The sequence below is a fragment of the Schistocerca nitens genome, chromosome 6 (genome assembly GCF_023898315.1).
Source record: "Schistocerca nitens isolate TAMUIC-IGC-003100 chromosome 6, iqSchNite1.1, whole genome shotgun sequence".
In the NCBI taxonomy this organism is placed as follows: domain Eukaryota; kingdom Metazoa; phylum Arthropoda; class Insecta; order Orthoptera; family Acrididae; genus Schistocerca; species Schistocerca nitens.
In genome coordinates this window covers 83,290,978-83,303,214 of record NC_064619.1, presented here as the reverse complement: position 1 = coordinate 83,303,214, position 12,237 = coordinate 83,290,978, and positions in this window count along the sequence as shown.

The following is a 12,237-nucleotide window of genomic DNA, read 5'->3' as shown; positions in this document are numbered from 1 at the left end:
ATGTCGGCACTAGTACAGTGTATATCCACCTTTCGCAGCAATGCAGGCTGCTATTCTCCCATGGAGACGATCGTAGAGATGCTGGATGTAGTCCTGTGGAACGGCTTGCCATGCCATTTCCACCTGGAGCCTCAGTTGGACCAGCGTTCGTGCTGGACGTGCAGACCGCGTGAGACGACGCTTCATCCAGTCCCAAACATGCTCAATGGGGGACAGATCCGGAGATCTTGCTGGCCAGGGTAGTTGACTTACACCTTCTAGAGCACGTTGGGTGGCACGGGATACATGCGGACGTGCATTGTCCTCTTGGAACAGCAAGGTCCCTTGCCGGTCTAGGAATGGTAGAACGATGGGTTCGATGACGGTTTGGATGTACCGTGCACTATTCAGTGTCCCCTCGACGATCACCAGTGGTGTACGGCCAGTGTAGGAGATCGCTCCCCACACCATGATGCCGGGTGTTGGCCCTGTGTGCCTCGGTCGTATGCAGTCCTGACTGTGGCGCTCACCTGCACGGCGCCAAACACGCATACGACCATCATTGGCAGCAAGGCAGAAGCGACTCTCATCGCTGAAGACGACACGTCTCCATTCGTCCCTCCATTCACGTCTGTCGCGACACCACTGGAGGCGGGCTGCACGATGTTGGGGCGTGAGCGGAAGACGGCCTAACGGTGTGCGGGACCGTAGCCCAGCTTCATGGAGACGGTTGCGAATGGTCCTCGCCGATACCCCAGGAGCAACAGTGTCCCTAATTTGCTGGGAAGTGGCGGTGCGGTCCCCTACGGCACTGCGTAGGATCCTACGGTCTTGGCGTGCATCCGTGCGTCGCTGCGGTCCGGTCCCAGGTCGACGGGCACGTGCACCTTCCGCCGAACACTGGCGACAACATCGATGTACTGTGAAGACCTCACGCCCCACGTGTTGAGCAATACGGCGGTACGTCCACCCGGCCTCCCGCATGCCCACTATACGCCCTCGCTCAAAGTCCGTCAACTGCACATACGGTTCACGTCCACGCTGTCGCGGCATGCTACCAGTGTTAAAGACTGCGATGGAGCTCCGTATGCCACGGCAAACTGGCTGACACTGACGGCGGCGGTGCACAAATGCTGCGCAGCTAGCGCCATTCGACGGCCAACACCGCGGTTCCTGGTGTGTCCGCTGTGCCGTGCGTGTGATCATTGCTTGTACAGCCCTCTCGCAGTGTCCTGAGCAAGTATGGTGGGTCTGACACACCGGTGTCAATGTGTTCTTTTTTCCATTTCCAGGAGTGTATATTGTGAATAGCAACGGTCCTATGACACTGCCCTGCGGCACACCTGAAATCACTCTTACTTCGGAAGCCTTCTCTCCATTGAGAATGACATGCTGCGTTCTGTTACCTAGGAACTCTTCAATCCAATCACACAATTGGTCTGATAGTCCATATGCTCTTATTTTGTTCATTAAACGACTGTGGGGAACTGTATCGAACGCCTTGCGGAAGTCAAGACACACGGCATCTACCCGTGAACCCGTGTCTATGGCTCTCTGAGTCTCGTGGACGAATAGCGCGAGCTGGGTTTCACACGACCGTCTTTTTCGAAACCCGTGATGATTCCTACAGAGTAGATATCTAGTCTCCAGAAAAGTCATTATACTCGAACATAATACGTGTTCCAAAATTCTACAACTGATCGACGTTAGAGATATAGGTCTATAGTTCTGCACATCTGTTCGACGTACCTTCTTGAAAACGGGGATGACCTGTGCCCTTTTCCAATCCTTTGGAACGCTACGCTCTTCTAGAGACCTACGGTACGCCGCTGCAAGAAGAGGGGCAAGTTCCTTCGCGTACTCTGTGTAAAATCGAACTGGTATCCCATCAGGGCCAGCGGCCTTTCCTGTTTTGAGCGATTTTAATTGTTTCTCTATCCCTCTGTCGTCTATTTCGATATCTACGATTTTGTCATCTGTGCGACAGTCTAGAGAAGGAACTACAGTGCAGTCTTCCTCTGTGATACAGCTTTGGAAAAAGACATTTAGTATTTCGGCCTTTAGTCTGTCATCCTCTGTTTCAGTACCATTTTGGTCACAGAGTGTCTGGACATTTTGTTTTGATCCACCTACCGCTTTGACATAAGACCAGAATTTCTTAGGATTTTCTGCCAAGTCAGTACATAGAACTTTACTTTCGAATTCATTGAACGCCTCTCGCATAGCCCTCCTCACGCTACATTTCGCTTCGCGTAATTTTTGTTTGTCTGCAAGGCTTTGGCTATGTTTATGTCTGCTGTGAAGTTCCCTTTGCTTCCGCAACAGTTTCCTAACTCGGTTGTTGTACCACGGTGGCTCTTTTCCATCTCTTACGATCTTGCTTGGCACATACTCATCTAACGCATATTGTACGATGGTTTTGAACTTTGTCCACTGATCTTCAACACTATCTGCACTTGAGACAAAACTTTTTTGTTGAGCCGTCAGATACTCTGTAATCTGCCTTTTGTCACTTTAGCTAAACAGAAAAAACTTCCTACCTTTTTTAATATATCTATTTACGGCTGAAATCATAGATGCAGTAACCGTTTTATGATCGATGATTCCCTGTTCTGCGTTAACTGTTTGAAATAGTTCGGGTCTGTTTGTCACCAGAAGGTCTAATATGTTATCGCGACGAGTCGGTTCTCTGTTTAACTGCTCAAGGTAGTTTTCAGATGAAGCACTTTAAAAAATTTCACTGGATTCTTTGTCGCTGCCACCCGTTATGAACGTTTGAGTCTCCCAGTCTATATCCGGCAAATTAAAATCTCCACCCAGAACTATAACATGGTGGGGAAATCTACTCGAAATATTATCCAAATTATCCTTCAGGTGCTCAGCCACAACAGCTGCTGAGCCAGGGGGCCAATAGAGACATCCAATTACCATGTCTGGGCCTGCTTTAACCGTGACCTTCACCCAAATTATTTCACATTTCGGATCTCCGTCAATTTCCTTCGATACTATTGCACTTCTTATCACTATAAACACGCCTCCCCCTTCACTGTCCAGCCTGTCTCTGCGGTATACATTCCAATCTGAGTTTAGGATTTCATTACTGTTTACGTCTGGTTTCAGCCAACTTTCTGTCCCTAGTACTATATGTGCGTTGTGACCGTTTATTAATGAGAGCAGTTCTGGGACCTTTCTATAGACGCTCCTGCAGTTTACTATTAGCACATTAATATTGTTATTCCCTGTTGCATTTTGCCTACTCCTACCTTGCTGCGTCTCAGGAGGCGTCTTGTCGGGCCTAGGGAGGGAATTATCTAAGCTAAAAAAAAACCATGTGCACTCCACACGTACTCCGCTACCCTTGTAGCCGCTTCCTGCGTGTAGTGCACGCCTGACCTATTCAGGGGGACCCTACATTTCTCCACCCGATAGCGGCGGTCGAGAAATTTGCACCCCAGATCTCCGCAGAATCGTCTGAGCCTCTGGTTTAAGCCTTCCACTCGGCTCCAAACCAGAGGACCGCGATCGGTTCTGGGAACGATACTACAAATAGTTATCTCTGATTCCACCCCGCGAGCGAGGCTTTCCGCCTTCACCAATTCCGCCAACCGCCTGTACGAACTGAGGATGACCTCTGAACCCAGACGGCAGGAGTCACTGGTGCCGACATGAGCAACAATTTGCAGTCGGGTGCACCCAGTGCTCTCTATCGCCGCCGGCAGGGCCTCCTCCACATCTCGTATGAGACCCCCCGGCAAGCAGACAGAGTGAACACTGCCCTTCTTCCCCCACCTTTCCGCTATTTCCCTAAGGGGCTCCATCACCCGCCTAACGTTGGAGCTCCCAATAACTAATAAACCCCTCCCCCAGTGTGCCTCCTCGGACGCTGCTGAAGGAGCGGCCACATGCCCACTCACAGGCAGAGCGGGCGATGCCACACGGCCAGCCTCCACATTGACCCTCCGCCTCGTGCGCCGTGTACGCCGCTGAACCCGCCACTCCCCTTGGGGAGAGGGTGGCCCAACCACGCACGGTACCCGCGAAGATGTCTCGACAGCAGGGACAGTGGGTGAAGCATGTAACACCTGGGGTGTACCATGCGACGCACCAGACTCCCCACTGCTGCTACACTCCGAGGCAGCAGCCTGAAGACGGCTGACTGCGACCATCAACACGTTCAGCTGTTCGCGAACAGTGGCCAGCTCCTCCTGAGTCCGTACACAGCAGTCAAACATCCTATCCATCCTAAGAAATCAATTTACTGTAGAGAGTTGATCAACTTTTAACTAGACTGCTAATTCACTAAAGGCGGCTGACTAAACTGTGGTTGCTAGCCACTTCTTGTAGAAAACAATGAAATCTTTATGTCGAGAGCACAAAGCCCCATTATTACAGTTAGTGCTACCCCTGGAGTTGTCCTATATGCCCCTACAAGACGTAGGTGCATATTTCGCTGCACTCTTCTTACGGCCATGTCAGGCATGAGCCTCGTGAGCCTGTCAGCCCAGACTCCTGGCCCGTATCCTACGACTCACGTGAGAATACTACTGTGATATAGTTTTATTAGTTGTGGTGGCAGGTGGAATCGTTTATGTCCAATCGATATCATATTGTTGAGTGTTTCTAAAGATCTTTGCGTTACGGTGTCAATGAGTGATGTACATCTCCACCTCTCGTCGACGACTACACCCAGGTATCGTGCCTCGTGGCGCCGAAGAACTGGTGAGCCGCCTATTCTTATTGTCGGATTATGAATTTATTCGATCTCTTCCTTTAATCAGACTTGGTTTGGGTTGCAAACACCCGAGCTGGACTCAAGAATGGGTCGCACAAGCGTTTTCTACATGCGGTCTTCTATTACCTTTTCCGCTGTTCATTCAATAAAACTCTAGTATCAGATATAACGTTTTAATTTATTGCTTCTATACTAATACCTGAGTGCGAAATCTACGACTATAATCATCCAGTTATGAGAAGGTTTGGCGACTTCCAACAAATTTTAAATGTAATTTGAAATCTTTTTTAAACTTTTTTCACGTACTTACTTGACGACGATCTTTAGTCATATGCAAGGTAATCAGAACTTTGAATCTGTTTTATACATGGTAGTTTTATTCTTTAAACAATCGGAGGAGGTATGTTTACTGGTACTTCGCTTATGGGACACTTAGTCAATTAAAATGAAACTGAATAAATAGTATTCTGCGATTCTGTTTCCGTTCGTGATATTCCTTTCAGTAGTTTGCCCACCCATATTGCTGTTTGTGCAATTTATGTTGTGGCCCAGTTTGTCCAATTGAAAACCCCTCATTACTTCAGCAACCCGATAAACGGACCGGTTTTCTGGACCGAAACTGTCGAAGGGACGAGGATATTACTGAACTTTAATACCCTCCCCTGACATAGTTTTGAAATTAAACTTAGGCCAGTAACCTAACATGCAGGGCAAGGTGGCCCATAAAATATTTCAAGCACCTCAAGACAGGCAACTCAGCGTGCTGTGCAGAAAAACACCCGTAACGTTTGGAAAGTAGGAGACGAAGTATTGCCAGCAATGAAGCCCTGATGGTGGGTCGCAAATCGTGCCTCGGAACTCAGTCAGTTCTGTTAGTACATTCTGATGCAGTTGTTAAGAACAAGTATTAGGGCCCGACGGAAGTGTTACACACGTTGCAGCAAGCACCGCATGAAGTTTGTAGGGCATGAACATATTAAGAATTAGTTTAGTCACGTATGTTGCTACTTTGTGTTAATAGATTCTGCAATGTTGACATCGAATACGACAGGACTGCGCAGCTACAGTACCGATCGATCGCTAAATCTGAAAGTACAAGCCATAACTGACCGTGGTTCCATAGAATAATGAAGGGAGCCTATGATACATCTTCTCATGACGAAATTTTTCGCATGAGACAGATTTATATAGTGGCAATTGTGGATATAGCAAAAAGGGCTTCCAGTTTATATCAGTTCCCATTACTGAGCAGCTGAGAAGCAGGCGTGTTTTTTTTTCCCGAATTAGTCAGAAGTTGTACATGTTTCTCTTCTCTTAATAATTTGTGATTAGGAGACCATAAGGTACTTTTCTGCTACCTGAGAATTATCAGATTTTTGCTAAACTGCGACTTTATTAATGAGTATATATCAAAGGAAACATGAGTTAGTGAGTGCCAATCCCAGAAGCGGAATTCATTTAATTTTTTTTAGAATATGAACTCTTAACTGAGAGCAGTGGGAGAACGGACGAAGCGACTATTTTATTTTTCATTTGCATTAGGAGGCAGCTAGATGTACGCCGCAGGCGCTGAATAATGTTCAACGAGAAAGACAAAAGCTTAGTACAAAATCTTAGTCCGCCATTTATTGAAAATGTTTATTAACAGGCGCGCTCTTACAGCTAACAAAATTTCTTCAGAGAGTAAATGTTAAATTTATATAGAATATGAGGTATACATAATAATAATAATAACAATAACAATAATAATAATAATAATAATAATTAATAACAATTTCAGATGGCATATATAGAATACAAAGACACAAATACAGACATTAGACCATTCTTGCATAGACCCCTAAATAGCCCACAAGTCGAAACAACAACAGCAACTATCAACACAATCATACACAACAAAATAAATGAAAATACAACTATGGAAGAGTTACAACTACTAGTTTATATAGGAGCACTCACTACACTAAATATACACACTAGGCAGAGATCAGAACCAACCAACACACAGAAGACACCCACAAAACCAGCATGACAACACAGGCTACAGATCAGAATAGAAAAACTGAGAAAAAACATCGCACAACTAACACAATTTATAAGAAATGAAATATCAGACAAAAAACGAAAAAGGTTCGGTAAAATCTCACAACAAGAAGCGATAGAGGAATTAGATGAAAAGAAGCAGAAATTACAAGCACTGGCCAAACGACTTAGAAGATAAAAAAACGGAAAATAGAAGGAAACAAAACCAAAAATTCAACACAAACCAAAAGAAATTTTACCAGACATTAGATAACACACACATTAAAATAGACAATCCACCAAACATAACAGACATGGAACACTTCTGGAGCAACATATGGTCAAACCCGGTACAACATAACAGACATGCACGGTGGATACAAGCAGAAACAGACACATACAAGATGATACCACAAATGCCTGAAGTGATAGTTTTGCAACATGAAGTCACCCGAGCAATTAATTTACACACAATTGGAATGCCCCTGGAAAAGATAAAATAGCAAATTTCTGGCTAAAGAAGTTCACCTCAACACATTCACATCTAACTAAATTATTTAACAGTTACGTTGCAGACCCATACACATTCCCTGATACACTTACACAAGGAATAACTTATTTGAAACCTAAAGATCAAGCAGACACAGCAAACCCAGCAAAATATCGCCCCATAACATGCCTACCAACAATATACAAAATATTAACTTCAGTCATTACACAGAAATTAATGACACATAAACACAGAACAAAATTAAAAATGAAGAACAAAATGTCTGCTGCAAAGGAGCACGAGGATGTAAAGAGCTACTGATAATAGATGCAGAGGTGACATATCAAGCTAAAACTAAACAAAGGTCGCTACACTACGCATACATTGATTACCAAAAAGCTTTTGATAGTGTACCCCACTCATGGTTACTACAAATATTGGAAATATACAAAGTAGATCCTAAATTGACACAGTTCCTAAACATAGTAATGAAAAATTGGAAAACCACACTTAATATCCAAACAAATTCAAATAATATCACATCACAGCCAATACAGATTAAGCATGGAATGTACCAAGGAGACTCATTAAGTCCTTTCTGGTTCTGCCTTGCTCTGAACCCACTATCCAACATGCTAAATAATACAAATTATGGAAATAATATTACTGGAACGTACCAACACAAAATCACACATTTGCTATACATGGATGATCTAAAACTACTGGCAGCAACAAATCAACAACTCAACCAATTACTAAAGATAACAGAAGTATTCAGCAATGATATAAATATGGCTTTTGGAACAGACAAATGCAAGAAAAATAGCATAGTCAAGGGAAAACACACTAAACAAGAAGATTACATATTGGATAACCACAGCGACTGCATAGAAGCGATGAAAAAAACAGATGCCTATCAATATCTAGGATACAGACAAAAAATAGGAATAGATAATACAAATATTAAAGAAGAACTAAAAGAAAAATATAGACAAAGACTAACAAAAATACTGAAAACAGAATTGACAGCAAGAAACAAGACAAAAGCTATAAATACTTATGCTATACCAATATTGACCTACTCATTTGGAGTAGTGAAATGGAGTAACACAGACGTAGAAGCAGTCAATACGCTTACGCGATCACAATTCCACAAATATAGAACACATCACATACATTCAGCAATAGAGAGATTCACATTAAGCAGAAAGGAAGGAGGAAGGGGATTTATCGACTTCAAAAACCTACATTATGGACAGGTAGACAATTTAAGAAAATTCTTTATAGAACGAGCAGAAACTAGAAAAATACACAAAGAAATCACTCATATAAATACATCGGCTACACCATTGCAATTTCATAACCAATCCTAGAACCCTTTAGATCACATAACATCAACAGATACAAAGAAAGTAAATTGGAAAAAGAAAACACTACATGGCAAGCACCCGTATCATCTAACACAGCCACACATCGATCAAGACGCATCCAACACATGGCTAAGAAAAGGCAATAGTATATACAGTGAGATGGAAGGATTCATGATTGCAGTACAGGATCAAACAATAAACACCAGATATTACAGCAAGCATATTATTAAAGATCCCAATACCACAACAGATAAATGCAGACTTTGCAAACAACAAATAGAAACAGTAGATCACATCACAAGCGGATGTAAAATACTAGCAAATACAGAATACACCAGAAGACATGACAATGTAGCAAAAATAATACGTCAACAACTTGCAATACAACATAAACTAATAAAACAACACGTTCCCACATACAAGTATGCACCACAAAATGTACTGGAGAGTGATAAATACAAATTATACTGGAACAGAACCATTATAACAGATAGAACAACACCACATAACAAACCTGACATCATACTCACCAATAAAAAGAAGAAATTAACACAACTAATCGAAATATCCGTACCCAATACAGCAAATATACAGAAGAAAACAGGAGAAAAAATTGAAAAATACATCCAACTGGCTGAGGACGTCAAGGACATGTGGTATCAGGATAAAGTTGACATTATACCAATTACACTATCAACTACAGGAGTCATACCACACAGTATTCACCAGTACATCAACGCAATACAGCTACATCCAAACGTACATATACAACTACAGAAATCTGTAATTATTGATACATGTTCAATTACCCGAAAGTTCCTAAATGCAATGTAACATATACCGTACAGTTAAAAGGAAGTCACGCTTGATCAAGGTCCACGTCACTTTCCATTTTAACCAGACATAACGTCTGAGAAAGGAAAGAAATAATTAATAATAATGATAGTAATAATAATTATACTGCTAATAAAAATAATACTAATATGTGAATTAATGAATATGTGAAACCTAAGAATTTTCTGTATTATTAACATTAACCAAATTTCTCATTACGTTCTTGGCCAATGAAAGTTCTCACATGTAGGAGAATAGAAGGAATCCATGTGGAGAAATAGTTGACTGATCGGAGGAAGAACGACAGATAGTAGGGTGAGATTAGCACATGAGATGGAGAGACACACCGGGAACACGAAAGGATGAGCAAGGAATATAAGGAAAGCAACGGCGATGATAAACGACAAAGCTTTAATCTACTCTTGATTGCAGAGTTGTTTTAGATAAAGGGATGTTACAGAGTAATCTGTTATATGGTGATATTGCTGGAATGGACACAGAGATGCAGAAAGATTTAATGTTGTGCAAAAGTATAGCCAAGTGGCTGGACGTATCGTATCGGGTGCAGCAGTTGCCGAATAATGATGATAGCTGTTTGGTCTGCGAGGAGCGGTATAAAGGACTCCAGTCAATAAAAATACGATGAAGTAAACAGATTGTGTGGAAATCATGGCACCTGTACGGTCGCGTCCAAACTGAATGAAGGAGGGGCTGATGTGATTGTGAAGAGTACCCAGTTGAGGTTGTTGACGATATAATGTTCGTAACCACAAATACAGAATATGTACACTTTAGTGCTTGGTAGCAATATATAAGAACGCCTGTGTGTAGCACCAAGATCTCTTTAGGTTGAAACAGTTGCATCCTACTCACACTAGAAACGCATCGTGTAACAGATCGGAGTGAGTACTGTGGTCTGTCCGGTCGGTGCTATTACAATATCGTCGGAGGTAGGAGCCGTGTGGAGCTGAGTCTATTGGCGGTACGAGCTGTCGATTTTCCGTGTAGTAGGATGTCAAACGTGTTGCTGTCCCGCCTGTGAGTGGACCAGAGTGCGGCAGTTGCAATGACGGGCGGACGCTCTCATCTCTCATTGTTAAGTAGTCATAGAACACTACAGCTTGATGGACGAAGATTTTATGTGAACCATGTGCTTTCGGAATTAGTATCTCAAGACGCCCGATTTGCCACTTCACCTCGCGGATCAGAAGAGGGAATTGTATCTCTGCTGGTGCTTGATATGGCTTTGTGAAGTCCACCAGTACAGTTAGTGGACCTCTGTAAAGGATTTCCACTAGGAGGTGGAGGTGCCCTTTATAGGCCGAACGCACGCCTAAAAGCAAGTGTCGAAAGGGTTCTGCCTACTCCCCTCCATAACACACGAGGACTGTTTTGAATGTGCGATACGAGAGCTCCACTAGTCCATTACTTGAAACGTGATAAGTCGTAGTTAGGAACTGCTGAACACACAAGTGAAAAAATTCGGTAAAAAAGTGGTGATTCGAATTGTCTGCATTGATCAGTTGTAACTGAGGCCGGTATAATCCGTAAACTGACAATTTCTTTCGCCGTGGTTTCTGCATTGATGTCAAGTATTGGTGTAGCTTCGACCCAGCGAGATACCCTATCGAACCACCTGAGCCGGGGAGGACCACAACGAGGTACATGTGGATACGGTTCAAGCGGCCCTTAGCTGTTGTCTAACGATAGTGTTGTGGCTGCCCATGCTGTCCTATTTTAGATCGTCAGCAGGCAGCACACGCTTGCATCCAAGTTTTGCAATCTTTTTTTTGCATATGGCCACAAGAAACGGTCTGTGACAAGTTTCTTTGTTGGACGGATCGCTGAATGGGACAGCCTTTGTAGTTTATCGAAGATAAAGTCTCTTATGCCGAGAGGTACTTGTGGTCAAAGACCCTTCTGTGAAACAGCGAATCGTTCTTTGCTCAAACCGGACGTGGTGTCGTGTAGAAGATACAGCATTGTGTGTTCTGTAATTAGTTTGTCGTAATTAATGTCCATTGAGAGTATGATGATTCTGGACAGATAATTTTCCACGAAATACAATATGCCATAAAGTTGTCTGATGTCTTTTTTGAACTGAATAACGTAATTTAAATGGCGAAAACACAGTGGGCAACAATCCGATGATCAGTGTAGATTCGCAACGGCCTGCCCTCCACATCGATTTAATCTGCCGTACTGCTTTACACACTGCCAACAACTCCTTATAATAAGCCCACCACTTATGCCACGAGTTGGTCAATTTTCTGGAAAAGAAGCTTAGTGTTTGCTGTATTCCTGCTACCGAGTGTTCAAGAACCGCTCCGATGGCGGAATAACTCGCACCTCAGGTGATCGACACGTATGTTGCCTTTGTCGGTTGTGCCTGGACGATAGCTGCATGAGGTAGGTGTCTGAGATAAAACTTTACCAAGCCTAGAGACTGGCGTAATTCTTTGAAGTTCCGTGGTCGTGGCAGTTGGCAACTGAGCTCAGTCCATTGAGTAGTAGGCTGCGTGCTGTTGCTGCTAACCAAATGGCCAAGGAAAGTAACCTCTGAATGTGACAGTTGGCATTTATCACTATGTACTGCGACTCCGAGCATATGTAAGGCATTGAAAACTAGTCTGAGAAACGCTTCGTGTTTGTGTTGAGAAGTAATGATGACTATCTTCCAATTAGGTGTAGCGAAAGAAAAACTTGAGAAGAATATTGTCTATGAATCTTTGCCAAGTCTACATTGCATTTTTGAGTCTGTATATCATGTAAAAGAATACATAAAGTCCAAAAGGGATGATGATGATAAC